Source organism: Lepidothrix coronata, unplaced genomic scaffold, assembly GCF_001604755.1.
Source record: "Lepidothrix coronata isolate B3197 unplaced genomic scaffold, Lepidothrix_coronata-1.0 Scaffold173, whole genome shotgun sequence".
Lineage (NCBI taxonomy): Eukaryota > Metazoa > Chordata > Aves > Passeriformes > Pipridae > Lepidothrix > Lepidothrix coronata.
The window spans coordinates 179,205-194,920 of NW_016690353.1; the positions used below are offsets into that span (position 1 = coordinate 179,205).

Here is a 15,716-nt window from a genome sequence, read left to right on the forward strand (position 1 = left end):
GGCTTCCTGGGCTACAAGGGCACATTGCTGGGTCATGTCCAGCTTGTCCCCTGACACACTCAATCTTCAACACCCCCTGGATCTTCAGAAAGGAATGAGAGCCCAAGGGAATAACCTTTGCTGTGCAACATCTCTCTTGCATCTGTCCCTAGAAGTGCTCTTGGCATTTCTGTGAAAATTCCAATAGTCAGACCTTGATCTCAGTCCCACACCTGGGAAACAGTCCTGTCCACGGCATCCCGGGATTTGGAACGTTTGGTCTCAGGAATGGAGAAGAAAAGTGGAGCAGAGCAGATGATACCAACCCATGAGACACCCCTGTTACTGTGTTGTTCTCCTAAATGAGCCATTTCAAAACAAAAGGGAAAGGAGCATTCTTAAAGAGTTCAGATGTTTTGATGACATTTCTGAAAGAAAATGTTTCCTCCCACACAAGCTTTTCACTTGGAAAATTTACTTAATTGCTCTTTTGTTATCTTAATTCCCAAACTTTGATCAGAGCACTTTGATTCAAATGAAATGTTTTGTTCCCAGGGTTGCCAGTAGCTCAAAACATTGCTTTCCCTCATTACTCTGATTGCAGAGTCAGGGCAATTTGCCTGCCTTGTACACGGGGTGTCAAATGGCTGAGTCAAGAGCTGAGACATCCAGGTCACCTCGACTTCCTGACCAGGGGAAGAGCAAAACCTGCCTCTGGAAAGGGTGTTCCTGTGGGACAGGCCACGGAGATGGACTTGAAAGTCAGGGTTCAATCCCAGCTCTTCCCTTAGATGCCTCTATTTGAGCTTCTCACCCCTTATGAAATCAGTCAGTGGGACAATTCACCTCATCCTTAAAGGATATGTAAATAATTCAAAAATATTGCTCCCTAAAGGCACCAACTTCTCACCTAAATCCATTATCAGAGCCCAGGGACATAATTTAGTTGCCTAAAATCAGGCTTCCAGTGCCATTTGAGACCCACTGTGTGTTCAGCTGCCACTTCAGAAGGCACTGAGCACCTTGTAGGTCCTGCCAGCCCCACACACGTATAAAATACCCCAGGTCATGTTTTCATGGCTAGGCTTCCCCAGGTCATGTAAAAAGGCACCAAACACCTTCAGTCAACTGAATAGAGCTGAGCACAAATTGTAAGACACAGTGACAACAATAATTCTCTGAAGAGTTTGCTCCAGTAAGTGAATCACCCTCACCTTTAATATCTTTCTCCTTGCTTTGTTGTGCTCTTGTCTAGATTAAAGAGCCCATTTAGCATCCAATCCCTTCCTCCCAGTCCTTTTAAAGACTGCAATCAATCCCCTCTGGATTGTCAGAACTCGTGAGGTCTTCCCGCAAGATCTGCTCCCAACTGTGAAATAATTTCCATGGGAAGCAGAAATAGGCACAGTGGGGCAAAAGTAATTTGAATGGAAACTGTTTCTCAAAGAGAAATCATTCCCAGTCAACGAACACAATCCACAGGACCTGGAATTGCAAGTGTACAATAAATCCCTCTTAAAAACCAATTTCTGCCTCTTCATAGCCTCATTTACAGAATTGAATGTCCCTGTTGCATTCAGGAACGGATATATTTCCACGAAATGAAGGGAGTTTCCTCTTACCTCACATGTCTTGGCCATCACAAGGCAAATATTCAAGGTGAGCTCACTAAAGGAGTTTCTGGTGCCTTACACACTGAGCAAAACTGTTGGCACGTGGACTCCTGAGTTCCCTGGATGCCAAGAGCACAGGGAAAGGGAGCTCTGCTTAACCAGCCAAACAAACGAAGGGAAAATAATTTATCAAGTCGCTTATTGCCGTGCTCTCAACCTCCACAGCTTCCAACAGGAGGAACAGAGACACTTTTAGCACAGTGTCAGCTAAGGCAGGGAAGTCATTATGTTAATGAACAAGACAAACTGATTGGGGAGGCAGAGGCAGGGGAATCAGCTCATGCAATCCATCAGGGCACACTTGTCAGGGCACAGGTGGCAAAATGTCCTCGTGACTCACGAATGGGGGGGGATCTGCAGCAGCATCTCGGGAACAGGGAGGGCAAGAAGTGTTTGCTGCTCTGGAAAGAAAAGAGAAGACAGGAAAAAAAAAAAAAGGAAAGAGAAAAGTTAAAGATTGTAGAGTACCCGGCCAGAGATCTGTAAAACATAAAATTCACGGGCCAACTTCTAAATCTGAAGAAGATTTAGAATCTGATAAACCTGCTAATCATAGAACCACAGAATGGTTTGTGTTGGAAGGGACCTTAAAGATCATCTCATTCCAACCCCCTGCCATGGGCAGGGACACCTTCCACCAGCCCAGGTTGCTCCAAGCCCCATCCAACCTGGCCTTGGACACTTCCAGGGATGGGGCAGCCACAGCTTCTCTGGGCAACCTGTGCCAGGGCCTCAGCACCCTCACAGGAAAAAAATACTTCTGTAATATATCCTAGATTTCCTCTCTCTCTCAGTTTGAATCCATTACTCCTTGTCCTGTCACCACAATTTCTGGTGAAATGTCCCTCTCCAGCTTCCCTGCAGGCCCCTTCAGATACTGGAAGGTGCTGTGATGTCTCCACACAACCTTCTCTTCTCCAGGTTGAACAGCCCCTACTTTCTCATCCTGTCTCCATAGGATAGGTGCTGCTGTCTCCTACATGTGGCTAAATTCCACCCAACTGCCCAAAAAATATCACCAAAAAATGAGCCAGGCTCTGGAAGTTTCTGTTTCTCTTGATTGATGCAGAAAGAGCCTGGATGACTCATTTAAAATTACCAGTTATCTTGTAAACATCTGATGTTGGACAAAAAGTGTTCTTCCCCTTCTTGTTTCAGTAGGAAAAGTAGGATGGGCAGAGAAAATGGCCCTGTACCACAGGCTGCTTAATATGCCTTGCCTCAGGAGTCTGAGGATCTTACTGGTTTTCTGACTCTTTTTTTTGGTCTATTTTTGTTTTAAGGAAATATTTTCCAGCTGAAGATGTCCTTGCTTATTGCAGGGGGGTTGGACTAGACGAGCTTTAAGGGTCCAAACCCAAACTCTTCTATGACTCTATGATTTAGCCTCAAAATCAATGCTCAGTAGCCTTCCCCCATCAAACAGCTCTTCCCTCTCCTCTCCCATTGCAGGACTGAGGAAACCACTCTTCTACAAAGAGAGAGCATTTCAACAACCCTCTACTTCCCTCTTTGTCAAGTCTCCCAGTAAATGGGATCCAGAGGTGGCTGAAAATCATCTTTTTTCCCAGCCTGACCCTCCTCAGCAGGCACCACATGGATTCCAGTTCCCTGGTAGGAGGACTCTGTGCCAAGCCTTGCCCTCCCCTCCTGCCAGCCTGTGCCACCCACACAGAGCCCAAGGAACAGACCATGATGACAACATCTTAACAAACTGCTTTTTCCCTGGTGGGATTCACTTGGGTGGAGGGTGTCTGCATACCTCTTTGGTTTTATTTTGCTTTCAGGGTGTCCTGGACCCCTCTGGCCAAACCTGCTGCCTGGGGGCAGTAAAAGCCAAGCCAGGAATGAGTCAGGGTGGAGTATTTTAAGTGCATGAAAACTATTTTTGCCGCTGGACTAAAAGCTACACACTTGGTTCTACTTCTTAATGCAACTGGCAGCACATCAGGGTGAAAAGAAATGCAATATTTTAGTGGGTGACAAGTTATGGAAGGAGCTCTCAGTGCCCAGTTAATGGATGTGATCTTGCCTCGTGCCAATGTGAGTTGTGTTAAACTCTTTCCTTGGTTCACAATTTCTTCCTGCTGAAAGCTCACCTGTGACAAGGCACCATTGTTCAGCTGAGAGATGGCAGTTTGTCCCTGGATTAGGCACAAAGGTTGTGCTGTTCAGATCATTGGAATTAAAGCTGTTAAATGTCCTTATTAAATCCCCTTCCTCATGCCCGTGCAGGCATAGGAATGCAGGAACAAGCATGTGAAATAGCTGGTTTTTATAAACCTCAATGATGGTGGCATGAGTGAGATGAATCATTTGAAACCCAGAAGTGCAAATTTCCATGTCACTCCTCTCCTAATCTCAGGCTGTTGACTGAGGTGTGACTTATCACAAGGGCATGTAGTGATAGGATGAGGAGTAATGGCTTTATACTGAAAGAGGGTTGATTTACATGATACACTAGGAAGAAATTATTTCCTGTGAGGTGGTGAGGCCCTGGCACAGGTTGCCCAGAGAAGCTGAGGCTGCCCCATCCCTGGAGGTGTCCAAGGCCAGGTTGGACAAGGCTTGGAGTCACCTGGGCTAGTGGAAGTGTCCCTGCCTGTGACAGGAAGACTGTAACTAGAAGATCTTTGAAGATCCTTCCAGCACAAGCCATCTATGATTTTAGGATTCCAGATCCTAGGATTTGACCCGTTTGTTGGGAAAGTCTCAAAAATCTTTCTAGACTTGTGGTGCCACTGGACAACGCTGGTTTCAGAAGCAGATATATCTTAATCAAGCTGGTACCTGGGATTGGGACAGATTTTAGACCTGTTTCAGTAAAGAAAATGGACTATACTGCTATGGTGTGCCTTGGCCATCATCTGTTCACCTGGAGGCTGGGTGGTCCTGGGAGCTGGACTGTCTTAGAGCAGCACTGAGCTTGGGTGAGGCATCCAACTGCTGCTCCGTGGATGAGCTGATGCTAAACACTAAGCCACAGGCAAGGAATGGTTTGGAAAGACTTCCATTAATGGACAGGAGGGGAGAAAAGGGGATGGTTGTCTTCCTGTCAGCACATCAGCCCCTGCTCCAGGTGCTCTAAAGCTGCCCTGTTTAGGAGAACACCACCTACTAACCCAGGTGGTTTTAGAGGTGCAAAATGTTATGTGAGAACCTGGTTTAAAGTTCCTTTGTCCCAGTGTTCCTGGATGGAGGAGGAGATCCCCTTCCACAGCTCCATGTGGTGCTGGGAGGAAGGTCTTCACGGGGCCAGGGCAGTCCAACCAGACACGACATGGCCAGGACATTAATCCTGGGCACAGAGCCTCAGGTGAGGGACACACAGAGCCTCAAGTGAGGGACACACAGAGCCTCAGGTGAGGGACACACAGAGCCTCAAGTGAGGGCCACACATGTGCTCTTTCTTCCTCCTGAGGAGGACCACACCACGCAGAGGCCCCTCCCTGCTGGGTTCAGCACCCATCAAGGTTTGGATGCACCTCCCTGTCCCTCCAGAGTGACCCATGAGGACACTCCAACACTCAGAGTTCACACCTGGCAAAGAATTTGTGCTGACATTGCCCCAGGGAAACAACCCAAGCCAGGGATGACGTGACACCAGGCAGCTCAGCTTCCACCCCAGTGATAAATGCTCCTTGTTTTGGCAGGATGGATGGATGGGAGCTGGGATTTCTTGGGCTAATACAAGCTGTGAAAAATCGATCACACTGAGGTCCTTTAAGCTATCGAGAAAATGCATTGGGAGGTTTCTGCTGTCTGGGCAGAAGAAAAAGGGGTTGTAGAGCTTGGTCATGATGGATTTCAAACATACTCAGAGCTGAAATGAGTGTTCTACTACTGTTCATTCTCCAGAGAACAACAGCAAGGGATGAATAACTGAGGAGAGCTTAGAAACACCTTGTTTATTTCAAGTTAAATAAGCAGACAAAGCAAATTAAAGGAATTAAAAATCATGTTGTTCTTGGGGTCATTGATTAGGACAAGAAGTCGACTGTGGCCACTGCGATTTCAACTTGAGAGATGGTTTTCCTGTAAATCACCACAGCATTCCCAGCTCCAGGGATGCTGCCACAGGGGCTTGTGCTCTTTTGTCAGGAGTATGTCTCAGAGCCACCAGCTCCTCGCTGAAAGCCAGAACTGATCATCTGCAGAAAATACCTGACACTTGCCTGCAGACACTGTGGTGGATCGAGGCCTCACTGATCCAAGCACAAAGTGCACGAGGCAACAGACAATTCCTGCTCCAAAAATCTCCTAATCCAGCTATAGGGTGGAAAATTTGAGAGGAGTGTGTTCTTCTTTTAGGAGCTGGAAAGTGAGGCACAGATGGAGTGTAGGGTTCCCCCAAGGTCACTTGGGGAGTCAGTAGCAGAACACTGGAGTAAATCCAGATCTCCTGAAATGTGCTGAATTCCAGAAACCTTTGATATATCCATTTTTCCAGACACCTCACAGACATGAAACAGGGAGAGATATCCATGCTTTGAAAATGCAGCTGAGTTTCTCTTCTCGTTATGGGAGTTGGACTCAATGATCCCTGTGGGTCCCTTCCAACTCAGAATATTCTGGGATTCTGCGACTTCCAGGGAAGAGCAGGACAGCAGAAGTTTGTGCTGCAGCTCTGCAGCCCAGATTTGGCTCGGAGGACAGGTTTTACATGTTGGGGAAGAGCCTGCACTCAGAGGGGAGGTGAAGGCTGCAAACAACGAGCTCTTAACATCAGAAACAAGAACAATTTTATAGAGCACAAAACTAAACCCATATGGGGGAAACTGGGCTATTGCAAGGCAAAATTTTTCCTGTGACACATCAGCATAAAACAGATGCTAAAGACCAAAAAAGCTGTCACTTCATGGGTGCAGAGAAAGGACTCGAGTACCATTATTTCTGCTTGACTTGAGCCTGACAACACAATTTTCTCCACACGCTTGTTAACGCCAACAGAGAGAGGGGCCAACCACTGACACACACCAGCAATGCCAATAAAAAGCACAGTGGCTTGGCTTGCAGAGAGCTTTCTGAGAGCTCCTAATAACTGAGAAGCTGCTGCTGTTATCACACAGCCTGTGAATGCTGGCCTTTAAATAGAGGGAGTGAACTGCAAGGGAGCCCTGTCGTCTTTATGGCAGCAATAACATTCCCGTTTCTAATCCAACATCATTTTAAAAGAGAAAGTCTCCCAGCTTTGAGAGAGTTTGACACTCTCCCATTCCTTTCACACTGAAAATTGCCTTTTGCCTCGTGGCAGTTTGCAGGTGGTTCCATCACGGGGGGGGTGTGACAGTCCATAGGCTGTGGTGCCCTGAACCCTAAAATGACCCAGCAAGAGACAGATGACAGAATCCCACAGTAAGTGAAGGATATAAATGGAAGGTTTTTCTTGGCTCATGGAAGAGGCACCAAAGCTTTGAGACCAATTTTTCCTTGGAGGCAAAGAGTTCCTGCACTGATGTGGCAGCGATTTGATCCCACTGCAGATCCCACCCAGCACCAGCACAGCATGGAAAGCACTATTTGAGGTTGGGGTTTTGGAGAAGCAGATGCCAAATGCCATGGATTTAGAGCTCCTAATCCTTGTAAGTCTCTGCAGCCCCCCTCCATGTCCTTCACTTAGCAAGACAGTGAAATCTAACCCTGTTGGGTCACAGCGCAGGTATGAAAATAAGAGGTGAAAAGCAACACAAACGTTGGATACGGTGCTGGATCAGGATTAGCAGCAGACAGGAGGGTGTTCAGGCTCCAGTCCTACACTACTGACATCAAGGGGGACACAAATGTCACACACTGCAAGACAAATTTCCTGTGGGGTGTCCATGGTACCCACCAGGTCTCCTCCACTGGTGATGTGACAGCACAAGGTCAGACAAGACTTATCATTTTAACTGTTGGATTCAATGATCTTTGAGGTCTTTTCAAGCTTTGATTGTTCTATAATCTTATGATTTTCCAAACCAGACTGTCACAGTCAATCAAAGCCAAAAGCAGGGCTCAGATTTTTCTGTGTGTGGTTGGTTGCTTTTTCTGAGTTGTCTTACTTTTTCACCCTTTCCTGTTCCTCTCAAACTCTGAATTTTCACACATCAGCCCTCAAGAGAGCTCAAGTGAGGAAAGGTTTGTTCCCAGGATCGAGCCCCCGTGACCCTGCCTGGCTCACACACCCCCATCCATCTCACTCCAGCGTTACCTCCCACCCCTTCCCACCCTCCTTCCCTGCCTGCGGCAGCAGCACCAGGGAGAAAATCTGCAGAGCTTCATCCTTGCTCTTCTCCCTCCCCTCCCCCTGTAAATTCCCTGCCAAAAGCCCGAGGTTTGTGTCCTCCTCTTTGGATGCTCCCTGCCCTCTCCAAGAGCAGAGACTGGGTTTGCCGGGCTGGTCCCCCTTCCCCAGCAATCCCTCTTTCCCACGCATACGGGATCACCCTCCCCTTTCCATTTCTCGTTTCTCTTTGAGCAGACAAGCGAGAAGTTTGAGGAATTTTCTGCTTTTTCTGGTTTGAAACTCCGCAGGTTGTGCCTGTCCTGCTTCCTCCATCACCACCTAATGGCGCGTGAGGAAACAGCACTTGGATCCCAATGAATCCTGTATAACTGGTGTTCTGGGAGCAGATTCCTACGGAGACACATAGGACACCGTGTGTACAGCTCTGCCACCCTGGATTTACCCCACAGAACAGCCCCCTGTGCTCGTCCCCCTGCCAAAATATCCCAAACCAGTCCTACCTCACCAGGATTCCCCCAGGGACACAATTCAGACACTAAAAAGTTGTTATTTCCATTTTACTGTAGGGAACAGAGACCCAGAAGGGCAAAATGAGCAAAGAGGGGAGCACAAGGAGGAATTAACTCATTGCAGAAGCAAACAGAGCTCCTTCCTGCTTCCACTGGTGTTCTGGGACCAGTCCAGGACTGCTGAGCACAGCCAGGCCCTTCAAACAGATTTGCACAGACATTAGATGGCACTGGGCAATTTAAATCCTGCCTCTCCCTTACACCAAGGCAAAGCCACCAATCCTAAGGTCCAGTTTTTTGCAGGTCTTCACCTTGATCACAAGGAGTCACCTTCTCTGCCCTCACCTGCCATGAGCAAGGCATCTAAGCTTGACCTACTTGACCTTTTTTTTCCCCAAAACACTGCTCTCTTTTCCATTCTCTAAAAGTCCAACTCAAAAACCACTCAGAATACAACTTCTCTGACCTTTTCCTGCAGACAGCTGTGGTGCTCCGTGGTTTGTGTGACCTCCAACATTCACTGTATCAATAAATCCTGCACTGGGGTTCAGGATTTTTGGTGTCAGGAGGTATTTAGTGCTCTAAAATGAGAAACTCAAGCGGAAGTTTAACACCACACAGCCTGTCTGGGTTAGCAATGAAACCCTGATCAAGAAGGGACACTGAGATTTGTCTCCAGATGGGACAGGACTTGTATCTTATGGAGAAATACAAAGCCAGAAGTTATTTGTCTTGGCCCTTCCTCACCACAAAACAGTGTAAGAAGGGAGTTTTTTTAGGAATGGGAGTTAAGCCTAGCTCAGGAGTGACCCATTTGCTCAGCAAAATGTAGATAGACAAGGCTATGTCCAAGCATTCCTGACCCAACACAACCCCACACCTTGCCTGGAAAGATGGATATTTGTCCAGAAAGGCAGATATTTGTCACCCTGCTTTGAGTGTCAGGACCAGTCACCAGCCCCCTGGACATCTGGGGTGCTCCTTGGCATTCCCAAATAGATCCCAACCTCTGGAAAGCACAAGGACAGCCGTGCCTGGCTGATGGGCAGCTCAGATTTGCTCTTTGGGGATGTAACAAAACACTGTCTTCCTCCTCAATGTGCACAGCAACTAATTAGACCATCTATCCCTCCAGAGATTGCCCAGGCTTAAACACTTCCCTGGATTTTAAACAAAAATGTCTCTTGGCACAGGCAGGCACCATAAAAAGCTGCTGACAGGTCTGCCAGAGCTGAAAGCCACTGGCACTGCAGGCTAAAAATCAGGATACGTGGCGTGTCAAGGATGTCTTGTCCCTTAGAGGGGGAAACACAGGGAGGGAGCTTGTTCCAAGCCTCATCCCAGGCTTGCCAAGAGGGAAATCATCCCTCCTCAAGAGCTCAAATCCATTACACAGGGGCAGTGGAAACTCAGTGTCCTGCTCCACCACCCTCCAGCCCCAGTATGATCCCAGAGGTGGGAGGAAAGAGTCAGGAGAAGGAAACAGAGCTCCCAGTTCAGGGCACAGTGGTAGGGGAGAGGAATTGATTTTTTTTCATCAGGAACTGCAGTGATGGGACAAGGAGGAACTGGGACATATTGAAAGAGGGGAAATTTAGGTGAGAGATCAGGAAGAAATTTTTTACCAGGAGGGTGGTTGGACACTGGCACAGGTTGCCCAGGGAGGCTGTGGATGCTCCAACCCTGGCAGTGTTCAGGTTGGATAAGGCCTTGAGTGACCTGGTCTAGTGGGAGGTGTCCCTGCCCAGGGCAAAGGGTTGGGACTGGATGGTCTTTAAAGTCCATTCCAACCCCTTATGATTCTAACTGGAGGCCCAAAGGAGTGTCCTGTACAAAAATGTGACTTGAACCATTTTTAACTGCTCAGAGGGGACCTTCTGACTCTCCACAACTCCCTGGAAGGAGATTGGAGCCAGGTGGGGGTCTGGATCTTGCCCCAGGTTACAGCAACAGGACAGGAGGAAACAGCTTCAAGTTGCACCAGGGAAGGTTTAGATTGGATGTCAGGAAAATTTCTTCACTGGAAGGGTAGTCAGGCATTGGAAAAGGCTGCCCAGGGAGGTGGTGGGGTCACCATCCCTGGTGTTCAAGGACAGGCTGGATGTGGCACCCAGTGCCAGGGTTCAGGTGACGAGGTGGTGATGGGTCAAAGGTTGGACTCGATGACCTCAGAGGTCTTTTCCAACCTCAGCAATTCTGTGATACTTCAGCAAAAGGCTTCTGCTTTTATCCCAACCTCTCTACATCTCCAGTAAGAGAAATTTAGTTTGTGCATTAAAAGCATTTACAGTGCTTTGCATCATCCTTGCCAAAGCAGAGGGGTCTGCTCCTCCACCCACAAACAAGGTTAAATTTGCTTTCTCCTAACACCCAGTTTCACAGCTCTAGTTGCCTTTTCATCAGGACTTTGACTTACAAGTCCCTGTGATTGACAGGCAGGGAAGGAGCAGGTTTTCTCTGTAGGATCAGGGCTGACGTGGGTATTGGCTCCTCACTTGTTGGGAACACAGAAGGAAAATAACACCACATTTACTTTGGTCACACAAAAAAACTGTCCCAGTTCTCCCCTGCTGCTGCAGAGCAAAGAGAAGGGGAAGTACCAGCACCCTGATACCTTTTATATCCCCTTTTTACAGATAAAACTGACAGTGAAAACCTTCTGGTTGCTAACAGCATAGAAATTTTGGTCACCTCAGGGCCCATCGTGCTTGAGCTCAGCTCTGCAGTGTTACAGTGGGAATTTACACCCCCATCACCAAAGTTTCCATGGTCTGCTGGAGCCCCTGGCACAGTTTAAGCCACTTTCTAGGCTGTTCAGGTTTTTAGCTGCCCAAAGGAATGCTGGGGTTGGAGTTCAGCACATCCCTCACAGCCGGGCTCGAGGATGAGAAGCAGATGTGATGGATGAGGTGAGGATTTGACCTGGCAGCTCCTGTTCCCCCCAGTATCACAGGGATCCTCACACCAGCTTTGAGTCCTTGCCCACCCACAGCTAAGCCAGGTTCACACATGGAATCCAGCTGAGCACACCCTGCTGTCCCCTCCCTCAACACAAACCTCCTGAGCCTCATCCTGGGGCAGGCTCTGTTCTCCTGAATCCATATTGGATCCCCAAGATATCCCCCCTGGCCTCCAGCTGCCTTTTCAGAAGGATGTTGGTGCCTTGTAAATCCTGTGTGACACCTGCCAGTCCCATGTAAATGTCTCAGATACCATCTCAAATGGTATTTGACAGCTTTTTATAGGAGTTGAATCACACCTGAGATGTGTAGGATAAGGGAGCTGAGGTGCCACCGGGGTCTGTTTCTCTCCTGTGAAAGGAGTCCTGCGTGAACTGGTTTAGATTTGAAGTTTAATATTTACACGTCAGGGAAGATTAATCCTCTGCTGCAAATGTTGGGGTTGTTCAGCCTCAATAAGAGAAAGCTCTGGGGGATTTATTAATGTCTACAAGTACCTGATGTGGGGGGAGGAAAGAAGATGGAACCAGGCTCTTCTTGGAGCAGGACAGGAGGCAACAGGCTCAATCCAAAATATGGGAAATTCCACTTGAACATAAGAATAAACCTCTTCACTGTGGGGGTGCTCAAATCCCACAGAGGAGGGATTTGGAGAAGGCTGCCCAGAGGGGTTGTGGGGTTTCCATCCTTGGAGATTTTCCAAACCTGACAGTGCACATCCTGCTCTTGTTCATCCTAGTTTCAGCAAGGGGGGGGAGTGGGCTAGAGACCTCCAGAGATCCTTCCCAGCACAGTTATCCTGTGGCTCTGTGCATCCCAGGCATTCCTAGGGCATGGCCAGAGACCACAGGCAAGTGTCCAAAGTCTTCCAACTCTACCTGACATAATTTCTGATGAAGGAAGAGGCCAGGCTCAGGCAAATAAAGCAGGTCCGAGCTTAAAAGCAGCTCAGTGCCTCAGTGACCATGTACTTCTATTAAAATAAATTAAACTAAACTAATCAAAACAGAGTGCTCTGAATCCCTCTGTGGTCACCTTTATTCATCAGGTCTTCTCTGCCCACTGCTAACAATAACACAAAGAATGTGACCAAAGAGAACAGGAGCAGCAGAGCAGAAGTTGTGAGAGACCCAGAACTGGGCAGCTGGGTAAGGTTAAACACAGAGAAATGAGAGGGGGGTGAGGCCCTGGCAAAGAAATTGTGGATCTCTTATCCCTGGAAGTGTCCAAGGCCAGGCTGGACAGGGCTTGGAGCAACCTGGGCTAGTGGAAACTGTCCCTGCCCATGGCAGAGGGTAGAATGAGATGGGCTTTGAGGTCCTTTCCAACACAAACCATTCTGGGATTCTGTGATTAAGATATGATATGTAGAAAGGTGTTTATTCAACTCTCTTCTCCAAGTCTCAAACAATATTCAGTGTTAGACACAAACTTTATTCCAAATGATGCCTGATATTTCATCCATGTTCATCTGGGACAGCATGAGATGCTCACAATGTCACTGTCCTGGACCATGGTATCCTTTTGCTTCCTGTACTGGTGTCTGAGCTCCTCTGACAGCTACATCCTTACTACACAGCCATTCCTACAGGCAGGAGGTTGAGGCAAGGAAGTGATGTGAGAGGGAAGGAAGGGGATGCTCAGGTGGAGTTTTCATGACAGGAAGGTGAGTGATCGGGGTTAATGCCCTGGGCTGGGATATGAGGACACAAAAGGCTGTTAGAGGGTGCCAGTCTGCTCAGGTAGCACTGGAAGACAGGGTTGGAAGAGACCTTTAAAGGTCTTCTAGTCCAAACCCCTGCCATGGACAGCCAAACTTTCCACTAGCCCAGGTGGCTCCAAGCCCCATCCAACCTGGCCTTGAACATTTCCAGGGATGGGGCAGCTTCTCTGGGCAACCTGTGCCAGTGTTTTACCATCCTGATCAAAAAAGAACTTCTTCCTTACATCTAATCTACATCAACCTTCCTTTAACTTAAAGCCATTACCCCTGTCACAACACTCCCTGCTGAAAAGTTCGTCCCCATGTTTCTTATGGTCTCCTGCAAGTACCAAAAGGCTGCAATGACACCTTCCTGGAGCTTTTTCTTTCCAGGTGAACCCCCCCAGCTCTCCCAGCCTGGCTCCAGAGCAGAGGGGCTCCAGCCCTGGGAGCATCTCTGGGGCCTCCTCTGGACATGCTCCAACAGTCCCACATCCTTCTCACGTTGGGAGCTCCAGAGCTGGAGGCAGCACTGCAGGTTGGGTCTCACCAGAGCACAGTAGAGGGGAAGAATCCCCTCCCTCCACCTGCTGGCCACCATTCCTCAGTCTTGGAAAGGTGCAGCTGGGGGTGTTCAAAGCACAGCCCACGGCAGAACAAGCAGCTGAGAAGCGAGGACGATCCAGCCTTTGGCACCCGAGCTCAACCTCTGGTGGCTCTGGCCCTTTTCTTTTGCAGTCTAAAGAACCATTTCTGTCCACCTGACGGAAAGTTTTTACAGATCTCCTCATGCCACTGTTCCTGGCCACACCCAGGGCACACCCACCCACCTGCACACCCAGTCACCCACACACCACAAGCAGCCACACCCAAACAAATATGTGCCCAAGCACCCTCGTGGTCCACCCAGAGTGAAGCTGTTGAGTTCACCTCTTTTGCAGCTTCCCAGCCTGTTGTATCACTGCCATTCCTTTCTCCCCAGAGTCCTCATCCATTAACTCATTTAATTGCTGCATTTCGGAATCGATGGGATTTCATCGATTTCCAAGGAGCTGCTCAGGGTTTGGGCTGGCCAAACCAGCTGGCAGTTTTGTCATATGCTCTCCCCTCAAATCAATACTTAATAGATGAGAGGGATACTTGAGACTGAATACAATTTCAGCGGGATGGAAGGTACTTCATTACAACCTGACTGTCTGTTTTGTTTCCTACAGCCAATTTGCAGTCTCTTAAAATGATCATAGACATAACTTAGATCAAAACAAACCAAATCCCCCACGTGAAAGATGCTCCTGGCAACCCCCTCCCTGGAAAGATAAATGGGTTTCATTTCTATCTTGAAAGGATTCAGCCAAGGTCTAGAGGCAAAAGTTGCAGTTGGAAAGAAAATTCATCTTGTTGAGGGGGGACGTGGGCCTAGGCAACCTGGTCTAGGTGGCAGTGCTTGAGCAGATCCAGGGGTTCTTTCCAACCTCAACCACTCTGTGAGTCTCTTCATCTCCCAGTACAAACCCAGAGGTGCAAAGAATTACACTATCACAAGATCCATCTTCACACTGCTGCCAACTCATGGATATGTGTCAGTGTTGTGGTACCTGTGGTTCTCATAAAGCTTCAGATCTTGGAATTGTGCAAGAGTGACAGTAGATGCAGACTCAGCAGGCCAAGGCCATTGAATCTTTGTTCCCTGACAGCTGATGTAATGAGGGATGATCCCACTCTCACCTGATCCTCCCATTCAAACCAGGCTGCAGCTGCCTCCAGTGACTCGACTTGTAAGATGGTAAATTGATCCTGGTAAAAGAAATCTAAGGTAAGACCTAAATGTAGCAAGAAGAAATAGCTAAAGAAATAACTTCACTTACAGAGGACAAACCACAACTGGGCTGGACTGGCTTTGGACTAGACCAAATAATTGTGTGAAAAGTGGGAAACCAGCTGATGAAACAGCCCCATTGAGGTGATCCCAGTGGAACTGGGCAACATTAACCCCACTGCCAGTCCCACCAGCTGTGGGGGTGCTCGCTGATGTCTGACACTCACAAGAGAAAGCAAGCTCTGTGTTCTGAGGGAGATGCATTTTTGCACCCAGTGATTTGAGAAATAAACCACATAAATGCATATAAATTACAGGAGGGCACAGGAGGATGAGGCCAACGCAAGGCCCCAAAGGTTGTGGGGTTTTTCACACCGTTGCTGTGGTGGTGAGGACACTGGAGCAGCAAAGCCACAGCTTTGAGTCCAGAACAAAGTGAAAAATGATTTTTAATGTTACTACAGGAAACCTTGGAGGAAGGCAAACTTCTGCAAGACACTTAGTGCCACATACATGTGAGAAAAGTGGGCATTTTATATGAGGAGAGGGACTTGGGAATGCTGGTGGACAAGAATCTTGACAAGACCCATCACCGTGCTCTTGCAGCCCAGGAAGCCAAACGTGTCCTGGGCTGCACCAAAAGCAGAGTGGGCAGCAGGGCAAGGGAGGGGGTTCTGCCCCTCTGCTCTGTCCTGGTGAGACCCCACCTGCAGTGCTGCCTCCAGCTCTGGGGCTCCAAACACAGAAAGGATGTGGAGCTGTTGGAGCAGGTCCAGAGGAGGCCACGGGGATGCTGCCAGGGCTGGAGCCCCTCTGCCCTGGAGCCAGGCTGGGAGAGCTGGGGGGGTTCA

At 48.4% G+C, this 15,716-nt stretch overlaps 1 long non-coding RNA gene across 1 annotated transcript in view; it reads right to left on the reverse strand.

Annotated features, from left to right (window-relative positions):
- Window positions 1-14,773: 14,773 nt before the first annotated feature.
- LOC108504695 overlaps window positions 14,774-15,716 on the reverse strand; it is a 6,049-nt gene continuing 5,106 nt past the window's right edge. The window contains exon 3 of the long non-coding RNA XR_001877216.1: window positions 14,774-14,843. This is a non-coding gene — a long non-coding RNA (uncharacterized LOC108504695). The remainder of the gene's footprint in view (window positions 14,844-15,716) is intronic.